The 15,421-nt window shown below is 43.1% G+C and overlaps 1 pseudogene; it reads right to left on the reverse strand.

Moving 5' to 3' along the window:
- Window positions 1-15,382, reverse strand: part of LOC135902003 (neprilysin-1-like) — a 46,304-nt pseudogene extending 30,922 nt beyond the window's left edge.
- Window positions 15,383-15,421: the final 39 nt, after the last annotated feature.

Genomic DNA, 15,421 nt, shown 5'->3' on the forward strand with positions numbered 1-15,421 from the left:
GAATAAATGAAGTCTCAGATGCAACTGCCCTGTTTTCTTGGCTGTATTTTAGGGTATAAGTTAAGATGACAGATAAAGGGCTGGTTAGTTCAAAGTTGTAGTTGATACAGCACATGGAAACATCTTTTTTTCTTTTTTTACTGGTGTGTGGGCATTTATGCAATTCCTTAATACCTAAATGCCATTTCTGAAGCTGCTGCTATTACGGCGGAATAATGGTTAAGCTCGTTTTTGCCCGGCCATCTCTTTTGATCGCTTCGGCACTTAACAAGAGTGACGGGACATTCAAGCAGACATGGACCTCCCTGCAGTATAGCTGTGACATTCTATCGGGCTTTGCTCGCTCTCGTCCAAACTTGCACGGGCTGCAAAGACAATTCTTGAGGAGTACTCTACGTGCTGTGCCGGACTTTTCGGAGGTGGTGTCGGAAATGGCTCTACTCGACGGCTGCTAGGGCCCGGACGTTATGATTCACGTATTTCCTTACTGGACTCTTTGGTAGCTCGCCAGTGCTTGACGTTTCTTTATCTTTTGATCTCATCCGCTGCATTATTTTAGTGGTTTACATGCAACACATCAATTTATTCGTGCAGCAATATCGGCTTGTTGGTCAATTTTCTTAAGGCAACTTATAGTGCGAAAGTGTCGTAACATGGCAATACGACATCAGCACAAAGAGCCTCGTGTGTTTCCAACGTGTCTTCAAATGTTAACTTTGTTCTTGCGCTATATTTCAATGTAATTCTCATTCACTGCCTTAGTAGTATGCTGGTCCTTTTGGAGCGAACATATTTCGCACGCAAGAGTCTGAACTGCAGCACTATTGGTTCTGATACAAAAAAAGACAGAGGCTCGCCTGATGACAAAGACTGAAGTAATGGATGGCGAGTGAACAAGAGCAGCCACAGACCGGAGTCAGCCTTTCCGCAAGCGGACTTGCCCTGGTCAAACGACCTCTAGCGGAAACGCCGGCTTCAGCCTGTGGCTTGCCTTGCTTGTTGAGTCTCGATTAACATTCTCAGTGGACTGATGATTCTGTTTCATTCTTAAAATACATTAAGTTGAGTTACGTCACACGCTCTTCGGCCAAACGCTACACGTCATCATCATCAAATCTGTGGCAGAGAGGTTGACGTTTTGGGCACCCAAATAAATGATAGAATAATGAGATGACTAATGGTACTCTTCTTCCGCAAAAATAGCGCAGAAAATTGTCGTTGTCATTGTCGTCGCCGAGAGCAGCGTGGTGTCAGCAAGTCAGAAAAAGACGTAATTGGTGCAAAGTTTCGCTGAAGATGAAAGCAAAGAGCGCCGGCGGTAGCACTTCTGCTGTCTCATAGAACGCGAAGAAGCTTATGCGTGCCACGAAACAGGCGAAAGGACTACAAAAAGAAAAGGACGAAGCTAGGTCAATGTTGACGCGCCCTTAAAAAATGCGAAAGGAGCACTACGGGTGCTCCTCTTGCCCAGGCCTTGATTCGGCGGGAGACACCAGCGGCTTCGAACCAGTCTGGCTTGCTCCTCTACGTCTCGGGGCTTTTTGCATTTTGAAGCCTTTTAAAGAATCAATTTGTATATAGCCGTGCATTGTAGCCAAGTTGGCTTGCTTGATATTCACCTACAATTTTTCGGTCAAGCGTGTGCATATTAATGAATGTCAGTGCTTCTTGAATAAGCAGACGCATGTACGAGCCAAATAAGAATTACATTTGGCCGCAGCAATCTGGCGATGTACAGAAGAAAACGCGAAATGCGGTGACCTGAAATGCACGCGAACAGTTCGAAGTAAGAATTGCTTTGACACCAGTAGTAGTTCTTGAGCAACCCTAGAAATGAGTGGATACCATTTTCCCGTGGCACAACATGAATTCAACAGATAATATAGCTTTATATATTGGCATCGTAACTGCTGAATGTCGTCTTCATACATGTTGTCTGTTGGCTTTGCATTGTAGTGACTGACCAAAATTGGGAGCCTTCATTCCCCTTGTTCACGTTTTGTAACACAGCACATCCTGGCATTTCCATCACATATCCTGCCAAATAGTGTGACAGTAATGCTTGTATTTTGCATCTTCATTGCGATAGCGATTGACGTATGCCAAAGAAGCGAGTTCCCGCCTTCACTATTGCAGACACCTCTGCCGTGCTTTCCTAGGTGCGACCCCATCTGCCTGAGGCCCCGTCGTGTGTTGCAAGTGCGAGGGCAACTTGTTAGGGTTACAGTGAGGACAAGCCGTGATGGCTGTATGCACGCTGTATTGGCGTGCTCCAGCGCTCGAGATATTGTTATTTGCCGCATTTCAAAGGCACCGGGCAGTATGGTGAACGGTTTGGCAGAGCGTAATATTGGCTTTGGAACAAACAGGCGCACTCCCCGCAACCAGACCTCGGCATGATGCCACTGTTGTGACCTTGAGGGCTAAGTGTTCAGCGGGTGAAATCTGTTGATATGTTTTGTTGCAGTCAATGTTTTCTTTTTGTGATTCCACACAGTTTTGGCAAATACTTAGGAAATGGACGTCTATCTCGATACTTGATCAAAAAGCTCCCCTGTTGCGCTTCTAGACCGTCTTAGGGACTCGCAAGATATATCAATAAGTAGGTCTCTATGAGAGAATCGAGAGTTGGTCGCATGGTAGTTAAAGTAGTGGTAGGGGCGTGCTTCCCGCCAACATAGCCAGAAACTTGCCACATGGCACTCTATCGACTGCAGTATCACTAAAATCGGCCTACCTTGCATCTTGGTAAAAAAAATGAAGTGAATGAAAAAAAAACTTGACATGAATGAAAGAAGTAGAGTGTCACAAGAAATTGGATTCCAGGAAGTGCAACAAGAAAAATGCAAATAATGCAAAAATATAGCATAAATATGCGTCATCTTTATTGACCCGCTTTAGTACATATAATTATATATGTCGACCATACCTTTTTTAGCGTCTACTCTATTTGACACTGCCATTTTGAGCACATGACAAGGCACACGTTTAGTCAACCAACGTTTACTGCAAGCTGTACAGCCCGTAAAACGACGAGCCTTACAGTGTGAAATATATTTTTTTCCTGTCATGTCATTGCTCCCTTCTTCGGCTGAAGGGGGCGCCTTTCATCTTCATTATACATGTATGTCCTTGATTCTGTCAGTGTCCGCGGTTACCTATGTTTCAATGACAATTGCCCATACGATCTGTTTCAAACCATTTCAAAATTTTAGTATTACTTATTGCGGCAGCAGTGATACTGATATAGTGCATTTTCATCAATTATACAGCAATACAATGCCAGCTGCATTGCAGACAAGCGACTGCAATTTTAAAGAAGATAACTTACTGTTCAATGTCTCCAGTAGTTCGTCGTCGAGTATCTCGAAAATGCCGTAAGACGACGCACCTTCGGGCAAGCTGTGCTTACTAATCCATCCGCCGCAAGCGTAGGAGTAGAAATGCTGCACGGATCCACAGAAGTATTCAGAGACTCGTTGATGAGCTTCGCTGAAATAAAAAACGACGATAAAGTTTTCCTTTCTCCTGCCTCGTGAATATCCGATAAACTAGTCGCAGCTGGCGTGGACCTCCGTTTTAGCCGAAAAGACACTGAAGTGGCAGCGTGCCGTTTTGACAAGAATAGAGAGCGCGTTCACCTTAATGCGAGACGCCATATAGCACCACATATAAGCTGCACACTAAATTCCTCACTGAAATCGCCTGCACCGAGCAAAGATCACCTTGATAATAAAACATAAAATGCCAGCGCACTAGAACCACACAGTCGCCGTGACGTGTTCAACCCTAACTTTAAGATGGGAATATTCAAGAGGTGTAATACATAGATATAGGCATTCTATATTTAGCAGGATGCACACACAACGTTTCCGCCCTGTTATCGTGTATGGCACGGAAATACGGATGCCGCTGTGGCAATTCCTGTCGCCACCACTGCCTCATTGTTACGCCGGAGGTTCTGCCGCATCGCCGCTTCGCGCGATGAGACGTTGTCCGGTAGAATGTCTTGCAAAAAAAATTAAATTATGGGGTTTTGCGTGGCAAAACCACTTTGTGATTATGAGGCACGCCATAGTGGAGGACTCCGGAAATTTCGACCACCTGGGGATCTTTAACGTGCACCTAAATCTAAGTAGACGGGTGTTTTCGCATTTCGCCCCCATCGAAATGCGGCCGCCACGACTGGGATTCGATCCCGCGACCTCGTGCTCAACAGCCCAACACCATAGCCACTAAGCAACCACGGCGGGTAGAATGTCTTGCACCCTGAAAGGTGCTGGTTAATTTCATGACTATAAATATCTAAAAGAAGAGTTCGACAGCAAGAGCTACAGATGATAACTATACATGCAAATTTTGTTTCGACTGTCGCAGCTGCCATCAAATTTATACTCGCCACGAAAGAAAGCACAAAATGTTAGGTTGTTTGTCTCAAACAACGACTCAATCTAATGCCTGAAGCATAAAGGTGTTAGCTATGGGAAGAAATGGCAACTTATTTTTTTTTACCGTTTTTTATTGTGTTTTTATAAGACTGCTCATCGTGGCTTGGGGCCTCAACATCACTCCTTCGAAACGGCGCCACAGGAAGGCACGAACACTGAATGACACTAATAACTTAAGCGCTTGTGTTCTTAGTGCAAAGATGCCATGCGATAGACGGTCACGCAATAATAATAAAAAGGATTGCGAGGGTGTACTTTACGCTTGCACTTGCTCGGAATATAACCAGCCATGTGCTGTGATCGGTCACCTTATTAAATTAGCAGTCCCACGCCACTATATACGGATATACTACATTGCATAGCGTGTCAGTCGCCTAAGAGGCGTCATTGAAGCAACGTTCTTTAGTTCATTATGCTTTCTGTCCCGAGCCTGTGTTGCTTTCTTATTCGGTTTTGTGATGATTGATGCCAGGTATGGAGCTTCTTGCATTAAGGTTTGTTCACATTTGTGAAAACAGTGGTGGCTATGCTTAAAAAGAAAGCTTTCAGAGGTTCTGACATCTGCAAATTTTATTTGTGACCGAAGTATAGAGGCTGTAGAGGCCAAGTGCAGAGGCTTTTTTTCCGTGCAATCTCTAACAATGTTGTTATTTTTTATTATTTGTTTCGAATTGATACGTTTTTGTTTCCTTTTTTATATAGCACTTTATTACCTTGCGTGTTTGATCTTCCGTGCACTTGTTCTTCATTATTAACAATGTTTTCTTCATATTATCATTTATGCTACTGTATCTGTCTAAACCTTGTTACATTTTGTGAAGCCCCCCATCTAATGTCCTTTTCAGGCCATTAAGCTATCTTGAATTAATAGATAAATAAATAGTGTTCCGAAGGATGAAAGAGATAATGAAGTAAATTGTATATGCAGTGAAGGCTGTCACGTTGCAGTGCTTGCGGGATTTTCTTGAAAAGTACGGAACAACTTTCATATGTGTAGAGTACCGTAGGAAGAACATTTATATGCTTGAATTTTGCAAAGAAAAACGTAAAAATATCATTAATCAGCGCCATTGTTTCGGTGTCCCACCTTCTACATATTGTAGTTAATTATGCATCACGCAAGATGTTATGCCTTCAGCAGAGTGTAGAACAGGGCGAGTTGGTTGACCTTCATGGTAAAACCAGCGCAATAAAAAAAAACAGCAACACAAGACCTTACATACATTCAGATATAATTTGCAGATCTATAGCCGCATATTATTCCAGGAAAAAAATATAACAAACAATAAATTTGTGGAGAGTGTCAGAGTGATGCCACACCCCAAATTTAACTTATCAGCCTTCATGTTTAGCTCGGCGGAATTCTACTAGCGCTGCGAAATATGCGCCGAAGCCGCATATACAGTTTATCACACCGAGATTTCTCCTCAAATTATTCTTGCATTTCGTGTTAGTCAAGCAACTGTGCGCTATCTTGACTGGCATTTGTATTTGACCAGCTGAACTACCATGGAATAAATATAGAAAACATTACTCAGTGCCCTGCAATAGAAACAGAGAGGAAAAAGTGTTTCCCTTCTACATATTGCGAAAATACACCTCTTCATCTTGCATTTTTTCTTAGCGATGAACCACTTTTTAATCTGCAAATAGTCTTAGATATATTAGCCGAAGCCGACATCCTGAAAATCACTTGGGTCCGTACTTTTTAGCACATGACTAACAGCCCTTGTATTCAAGGGCTCCCTTGAAGCTCTAGTGTCACTGTTGTGTTTGCTGCAACATATTTTTACCGAAACCCAATTGATAGCCCACGCCACTAACTAATCAGTGTCATTATTTTAGTACCTATACGTTTTACGTCGTTTACAGCAAGTTCTTTAGGCCCTTTTACAGCCATGTCACATCTACCATGATGAAATCACTGTCCATACCATCTGCAATACATCGCTAACGTTACCATGTGCCATGACGCTCTTTGGCCATAACTGGCCTCTGCGCCATAAAACACCACACATCATTATCATCATTGAATATGGTACATTACCTACGAAGAGTAGTAAATGTTCAATAATCTTAGCATATTTATTAGAGTGATATTGGGGTACTTGTTATTTTGTGTTCATTTACGGACGCTTCACCTTTAAAAATTCCTTCTATGATTTGTTTCAACCAAAGATGGCGCCTCCATAAATATGTACTACCTTCCAACAGCCCAGCTTCTAGGGTAGTTGGCATCGTGTACATTTCAGGCGACAATTTTTTCGGTGGCTCTACACTTATAATATGTGCAATAAAAAATAAAGGAAAAAGAAACACTACAACAAGCCGGAAGTAGCTTAATTACCTCTTTCTATGCAAGCTTCGGTGTCACAGACGGTGTATTTTTCTGAAAAGTTGGGCGTGCTCTTTTATGTACACAATAAATAACGATACGTTTCAAAAATTTTCGCAATGATGATGAAGCGACGTCTGTGGTTTAACACTTTGTGTGCGCATTTTTGTAAAGCATATTGTCCAAGTGAAATATTGCAGGTGAGCACAATAAGAAATTGATTTTTCTTACAAAGGTGAAAGTACAGCGACTTCAAAATGAACTTTAGTGATTGATAGATGCAAGTTAGAGGCAGTTATTGTTGCCGACGCATGATAAGGTATTATTACATAATCTCAAAGCTTCATGGCGCACCCATCAGTTTTTCGACAGAAACATCAAACCGAGCTTTCCACCTTTCTTTACTTGGATGTTAAACTATTGGGAAAGTAACCGCACGTCTTGAACATGACACGCGTTTCTACCAAACTTGGGCCAAGAGTGTTCTACAAACAATAGGAATTCTGTCCTGTTTCTGTTTTTACAGAACTCTGGCAAGAAGTCAGCGATGACCCCCCGTTTCGTTTTTCAATATAATCGGTGGCATACGTGTTTCCGTTTTGATTGTGAAAAGAAGCCGCAGCCTTCACAGTAGAAGTCGCCCAGTTCCTCGCGACCAAGATAGTTGCGCCGACTTCGCAGCCATGTCGAGTCCATGCAGATTGCTCTCTTCAACACTCATGAGATTGTGCACAAGCAATGTTGAGGTTTTGAAGTGCCTAGGTCATTTAGCGGAAACGTCAAGACGAGTGGAAGACGCAAATGGCTTCTCCCCAATGACAACGCGCCGCTCACACATCCCTCTTTGGTCGACAGTTCCTTACATCGAAAAACGTAGCACTGCTTCCGTGCCCGCCCGAATCGGCTGGCCTGGCCCCCTGTGACGTTTTGTTATTCCTAAATATGAGATATAGGCTGAACTAGGGGCGTCAATTTATCACGATTGAAGCGACCAAGTGGGAATCGATTGAGGTTCACGTGGGGGCTTTCCACGGATGCACGGGATTATGGGAAAAACGCTGACGTCCCTGCATACATGCTCCCGGTGCCTACTTCGGAAGCTGCAGTGTAAATTAGGAATTATTATGAGCATTACGTCTTTTTACTATCGGATTTCCCGAACGGTTTGCAGCACCCTGTATGTTTCTACTGTATATGTCTGTGGCGAATTTTATTGCAAGGGGGAAGCATCATCGTACAAGACATATTGTGTCACTTAGTTCGAGCTTGGTGTAGGAAATCGAAACTTTGATAATGAACTTGCCTTTCTCCGGCCTGACTTTTAATGACTTTGCCGCTACCATGTGAATTAACGTAAATAAGATGAGTGCTGCGATGTCCTTCATTATGCTGACGCTTCTCTTGAAATAAAGGAAGCCTTTTCTTTTTCTGAAAAAGAAAACGTGTTTTAAGAGCTTGTTTGCTGAGACGTGCATACAAACATATAAAATACTCCTTAAATTACAAATTGATAGAGTACCATACTCATAAAATGCACTACTATAGCTGCATTGTCATTTCTGGATATTAGTGTAACATGCGTGGTGTAGGCTTAAGCGCTTTTAAGACTGGCAATCTAAGCTCTACAGAATCCGATTATCCTGATTTCCTATAATACGCAAATGCGCTGAAGCGCCATCGTCAAACATCACTGGAAGCCATCAATTGCAGGTCGCAGACTGGAAACTGGAACATCTTATGGACTGAGTTTTGTCGTGTAAGAATGTGATATGTTTAGTCTCTTTGGTTGTGAACAAAGCTATAAATGCTATATTCTCGCCTCTGTTTATTTAAAACAGCGCATTATTCAGTTGACACAACCAGGCTCATGTAGTGTGATTTATTTTATCCCCGGGTGATGGCTAGAGGAATGTGTGTCATAGGTTGAAGAATATCAAAACTATTACAGATGCCGACAACCAATACGAATACAAAAGTTTAACAGCGATAGAAGAGATATAGCGTGATCTTGTGAAATTAAAACAATTTAAAATTATTTCGCACTTACTTCTGTGTTGCTTTCACCCCGATTTCGCTACAATATCAGATGGTTAATTCCACATTGTTTATTAAAACAGTTGGCGTCCTCGTTTGCCATCTTGAAGGGCGAGCTTTAATTCAGAATTTGCTATTTAAACACACGGGAACCAAGAACTTGTTTCTTTTTCGGCAACCAGTGCACCAGCATGGATGAGTCTTGTTGTATATAAAAAAATTAAAAGCGCGTACAGAAGTAGACTTTTTTATTCTGGCGAGCTATCTGTTTACAAAATTGTTGAATAAAGCGAAATCTTAAACAGACATTTATTGTAAAGTTGACAACTCTGTAACACAGAAATGTATCATAACGACACCACAGTTCTGAAAGCTGCACTTATAGATACATCTAAGGCGGACAAAATTCATTGCGTATACGCCGACGAACAGCTCAGAAATTAGGTATACGGCTTTACAGCCGTGGTATGCTTGTTACTATCTTTACGCCATTTTTTCAGAAGTCATCACAAATTAGGGGTATATTTCAGACAAGTGTATGATACATATTGTTTTCACTTTAAAGATGTCGTGTAGGTTCCGCTTACAAAATTATCATGCTTTTTTGTTTGTAGTTTTGCAAGCTCAATGCTTTATAAAGAATTCTAAACGTTTATCGCTAGAACACATCACAAATTACCTAAATAAAGAAAACTGCTGATAGCAGTCAGTAGACTGCCTTTCTTCCTAATTACCCGCAACAGACCTCAAGAAATATGTTGCAGTGGAACACGAAGAACATGATTCATTTTTCCCTTGTATTTATGCCCGCGTTTCTGAGGTTAAGTTTATTTTTTGTTAATGATCCAAAACAGAGTGCTATCTTGTTGCAAAATTTGACTGATAACATAGGCAAGAACAAGCGCGCAATATTGAATTGTATTTTTTATATTAAAAAAGCAAACTAAAAAGAAAACTTGCCTTAATGGTAGCACAGTGAGGCTGCAAACATCACCTGGGAATACTCAACGTCCAAAAATACGCACTCGTCGTTCGTGCTTCTTGGGATGAAAGCACACGCGATTAGCGCTTCGAGGCGGGTATGTTAAGGTAGTGCATAAAAAAGTGAGGGAGGAATGAGAGGAAGCGTAGCAAATCCTGATTGGTCTAGGACGTTCAAACTTTTTTTCTCGTGTTTTCACGTGACCTTGGCATTATCTGACGTTGCAATGAGTCTTCATTATTCGCGATACGCTCGAGCGCTCTCTTGTAAAAGCATAACAAGCATTAATGGCGACGCTCTATTCGTATAGATCAAGCCTAAATGTTGACACGACAAACGTATTGCGTGGTGGAACCGGCGTCTTTCGTTATTTTCCCATTTAGCTTAGTCTGTAAAGTATACGGTAAGCGATGGCTGCGACGAGATGCGTCAAAGGGCGCATATAGTTTTTTTCAGTTGTTTAGTTGTTTCGAATCACTAAATTCCTGCACACAGCGGTGGCTTAGCGTCACCTAGAATGATGGCATTAACATTAGCCATCTTTTACCTCGTCGCAGTCGATATATCTCTTATAACCTGAGACAGGTACGCACAGCGCAAAAAGGTCTCCCTCGAAACAGTGGTATTTTCGGCCTAACATATCTTGTCGTCACCACAAGTTAGTAATTTCAAAGCTTGCTTTTTCCTCCCGGGTAGCATGCGAATTGTGCCAGCCAGCACTGAAGCATTTCTTCGGGCGCCGCTCTTTAGCACAAACATTGCCACATGGCCGCTAACCGCGAATAAATATTACTGTGCCCTACTACCGCTGCGATATTCATATGCGAATGTCTTGATAACTTTTTATGAAGATGCCAACGCATAAGAAGACAGACTACGAGAGTTCAAGATGATACTGGGCATTTTATTAAGCAATAAAACAAATTAAAACAGGCTTTCATTAGACAGGCCATCACTCACATCAGGGTTGTATATGCTAGGAGGCGTACCAAACTTGCGCAGTATACAACAATAATCAGTTGTATAACTAGTAAAAAGAATCAATAACTATGTGTTAAGCACAGAGTTTCGACAACATATTCATGTTAGAAAAAGAAAACCTGCCATTCACTAAGGAACGTCGGCGTCTAGAAAACGACATGGCTAAATAAAGTAGAGACTGTGCCTTAGTGGGTGCCCAGTACAACGTGCTGTATATATGCACTTAGTTCCAAAAAAACAAAAAGATGGAATGGGCTTTTGATGTGGTGACACGTATAATCTCTACATTGTGGTACTGAGCTGAGGAAACTACACTCAATGAATAGCGATGATTGCCCGAATTCCTCGGCTTTGTTTTGGCAAGAGGTAAATAGACGTCGCAGAAATGCCTAAATAACAATCTATGTTTGTTAATGAACTATGATGTGCACACAGCGCAGACATTCAGTAGGACAGCCAACAGAGTGAAAAAAGCAGTCTAGTCACACAACAGAAACCAAAAGGGGTGCCACTTGTGCTTTGGCATCTCTTTCGCCAAACTGTAACAGGAGAAGTTCTCGAATTTTACAGCGACGCTTTTGTGGGTTCCTGTGCGACCGCCTCCGTGTGGTGGTGAAGGCCGAAGTACGGCAATGCAACCTGCGTCACAGTCCCGAATGTTTTAATTTGAAACGTAATTATTAGTGAATATAAAATAAAAGTTACCTTGAATACACCTTGCTCAGACGTAGACAACTTCATTGCGCCAATTTTTTTTAGTCAGAAATTTGTACTTTTTCTCCATACCCTGACTGTACTGTACCGGTTACTGCACTCTGACGAAGGCTGGCCTGCCAGCCGAACACGTTAAGTACGTTTTCCAAAACGTTCGTCGTCTCTTTCCTGCACATAAATATATACACACAGGCCTTCAAGCGCATCGTTGCTTTAGTGAATAAGAATTTATTTTGTTGCCTCTTTTTTCCATTCAACGCTGTCAGTTTCGTTTGAGAGTTTCGCCCGTTTCCACAGTAGGAATTCGGCCGTTAAGGGCATGTGACCTCGCGCAATAGATTTTGTGGCGCGTTTATCGTCTAAGGCCGATTATACGTCTGTGAGACGCAAGTACTGCCGCGTGACAGCTTCATGGTGGTCTAGATGCTCTGGTCAGTTTTGGCGCTATGTCACGCTATGTCACGCCAGCTCCCCTCCTTATTTATATTTAGTGTATTGTATATATAGCCGGAAGCAAAACAAAGTTAATTTCTTACTTTTTCGGCTCATACCCTCGAAAATGTGTGCCACCCATGCTTCTTCCATGGGCAATACGCAGTTCAATGCCATGTACTTGCAAATCTGTTCCTGAGTATCTTTGCTGTTCCTCTGAGGTCACCACTACCTCGAGTCTCTGTGGTTGCCTGCGTGATTCTGTTCAGAAATAAAAAAAAAGATATCTTTCTTTTTCCGCATTTGGCACGTTGCTGCACAGTAACAGTTCTTGAAAATCGCTAAGTGTGTTCTTTTTTTTCTTGTTTAGGTTAGAGTGTAATTGATTTTTGCTGGCTAGACTATACCTAGGCGTTAGCAGAGCTTTCAGAAATTTCATAACATCACCATGACCTGGTGCGAAACCTTCCCGGTTGCAGCGCTATCCATGTTTCCTTCTTGCGTCATTTTTGGCTACCCAATCCTCTCATAATTCTTCAAACGTGGCTTATTTGGTATCGTAGAAACGCGACTACCTAATGGAAGCTCAAACATATATTTTTTTCTCGTTTTAGTGCAGCTTTAAAAAAAATGGCTGTGGCTTAGCTAAGGTTAAGCCCAGGATGCGAAGCATACTAGCCTTTATTTTAACGCGACAGCGTTAAGGAGCTCGTGTCGCAGAAAAGCCGGTGTCGTCGGCGTCGGCTCAGGCGCGCGGCGCTTGCTCAGGCGCACATTTCGTTGTCGCGCCGAACGCTGCGTTGCTCGACGCGCCGTAGCAAAGCCACCTAGAAACAGTCTCTGTAGCACGCCGCAACCTTCGCTTCTCATTCCAACGAGCATCTCTGTCTCCAGGAGGCATCTCACCTCGTGAGTGTCTAGGAGAGGCAAGCGCAGCTGCTTATATACCGCCGCGACGCCGCGAGCGACGGCGCGAGTTGGAGCCCCGTTTCTCCTCTGTCGTGACGTCACGGTGTCACGTGGTCAGCCTTAAAGGCGACGCCGCGAGCGACGGCGCGAGTTGGAGCACCGTTTCTCCTCTGTCGTGACGTCACGGTGTCACGTGGTATTGAAGGTGATACCGCCGCGCCTGAGGAGCTGGGTTGAGCTCTAGTAATATGCTTCGCATAAAATCCGAGGACCCCTAAGCGCTTCTTATGAGTGGCGAACGCGAAAGAATTAGTGTCCGATTGAAAGTCGCTTAGTGGTCCTTCTACTTACGAACTCCTCGCGGGCAAGCGGGTGCGTGGAGACGCTTGGCGCGTTTTCATTTGGCCTAACCGAGGCGCCATTAGAACGCAGGTGGGAGCTTGTGCGGCAAAGGAACGCGCTGATAACGCAGGCTTCCGAGAACGAGAGCGAGGGTGACGTGGCGTCGCGGCGATATGCCCTCTCCCCTCACGCAACACCTGGCGCGCTATTGCTGCAGCAGGTGTCTCCTTTCGCCTGCTCTGCCCCGTCGAGGCACGCTCGTGACGTGGCCTCGCAGCCAATGAGAAATTAGGCTCCGTTTCGCTCCTACAGATGACAGACGCCGGCTTTCCTAATCAGTGGGCCATTTTCACTGTCACATCAAAAACGTTTTCCGTGTACCAAGGCTCCCCTTTATGCATGTGCAATTTGAGGTTTAATGCCAGCACTTTTGTAGCATTAGATGAAGTTGATTTCATAAGTGGGTCGACAGGCTTCGGATTTTTTTTTTCAGTTCTTTTTCTTTTTTGCGGAAGTGCTGAATGACGCTACCTATATCTCCGATCCCGGAGATGGTGCTATAACGGGCTGACCCATATATACATATATATATATATATATATATATATATATATATATATATATATATATATATATATATATATATATATATATATATATATATATATATATATATATATATGAAAGTGCACGTGGTGTAGCACGTGGCCTGCGCTTCTGTCACACGCGTCGGAGATGCCGGTGCGGCTGCGAGAGTGTTTCCGACAGATACAGGGGATGATGATGATGATGAAAAACTTTATTTATCCCTCTTTAAAGGGAAGGGGGCAATGGAATAGAGGGTGGGGGAGGAACTACTTGAAGTAGGCCTCCTTTATCCTCTCAGCCCACTCCAGGATGGCCTCCTGAAGATCGGGCCTGGAGCTGCAGGGGTGCGGTGTCGGCGCTTGTGGTGGCCTAATGTGGTTCCGTATACAAAAATGTATGATTTCATAATGTGTGAAGCCCATAGATGCAGTCCACGTATGAAGCCTAAACGGCTTGGCTGGTAATCCGTCCTCGTATGAATGTTGCGGCCCCATGAATGATTTTCTTTCTTGAAATTATGGAGTTTATATTACTCAATGATCGACTATGCTGAATGATTCTACTGATTTCTTTTGCTTTGCCCGAGTGGTCTTACTTTCATCTTTTCAATATGACTAAGAGCAGGTTTTACCAGTGATAGAAACTTGACATTACGGCTCATCCTCCAGAAGATATTAGTGACGTCAATAAAGGCATTAAGATTACGAATGTGAACGCGACTTTTGAATACTAACACTCGTTGATGACCTTAACGTATCCTTTGGGGAACCTTGGCAGGATAACATGGTACAGCTGTGAAATGTTCGTGGCGTTCACTCCACTTCAGTTTTTCCGTGTGGTATTCTCTGCTAGCTAAAGGCAAAGAAGTAATAGCACGCTGAAATTAGTGGTTTCATTGAACTGACCCGGGCAAATGTCAGTGTGGTCAGAAAACAAGTTGAGAAAGAAGGGACGTCTCTATGTTTCGTGGTATAAAGATAAGATGAACAAGGATGTTTGCGTTCCGAGAATTTCAAGAATGTAGTTGCCCACGAAGTAGGCAAAATAAAGTTGTATTAGCTTTTCCTTTATTTGAGCTTCCAACTTGGCTCACCTTAGGAGGTGAGAGGCGCTTAGGTATTTGCTCTTTTTAAAGCTAACCACCTGGTAGAATGAACGCAAACACCTGGAATATATGGTATCGGTGTGTTGCGAGTTCTCTCGTCTTAGTCTGATCATTTCTTGGCGGGAGGTGAGCAGGAGAGCAATATATTGCAGAGGAGTATTCTAGTATTGAAATAGTAGCAATAAGACCCTCATAGACTGCTAGATAAATATAATAATTAGCACTCTGCAACAGTTATCAACAGTTCGTGATCAACGGTCAAGAGAAATCTCAGCCTGCAGCCAACATTTCGACAAAGTCGCTTGTCTCGGGCAAGGCCAAGGTACTTTTCTGCAGCACTTACCTTGATGGACGCCACTATTGGGTAGACAAATGAGAGTTATTTCGTCAAAAAGTTGGTTACAGGCTGATGCTTTCGAACATGAAGCAGATTCGGTCACGAATGATCCCTTGAAGCCTCCATCTTCCTGTGACCAGTCTGCCAAGTCCGGCTCCAAATATTTGATGATCATTGTTACAATTACCTGCACCCACTTGCGATCTTTGTATAC

Source organism: Dermacentor albipictus, chromosome 9, assembly GCF_038994185.2.
Source record: "Dermacentor albipictus isolate Rhodes 1998 colony chromosome 9, USDA_Dalb.pri_finalv2, whole genome shotgun sequence".
Classification (NCBI taxonomy): Eukaryota; Metazoa; Arthropoda; class Arachnida; order Ixodida; family Ixodidae; genus Dermacentor; species Dermacentor albipictus.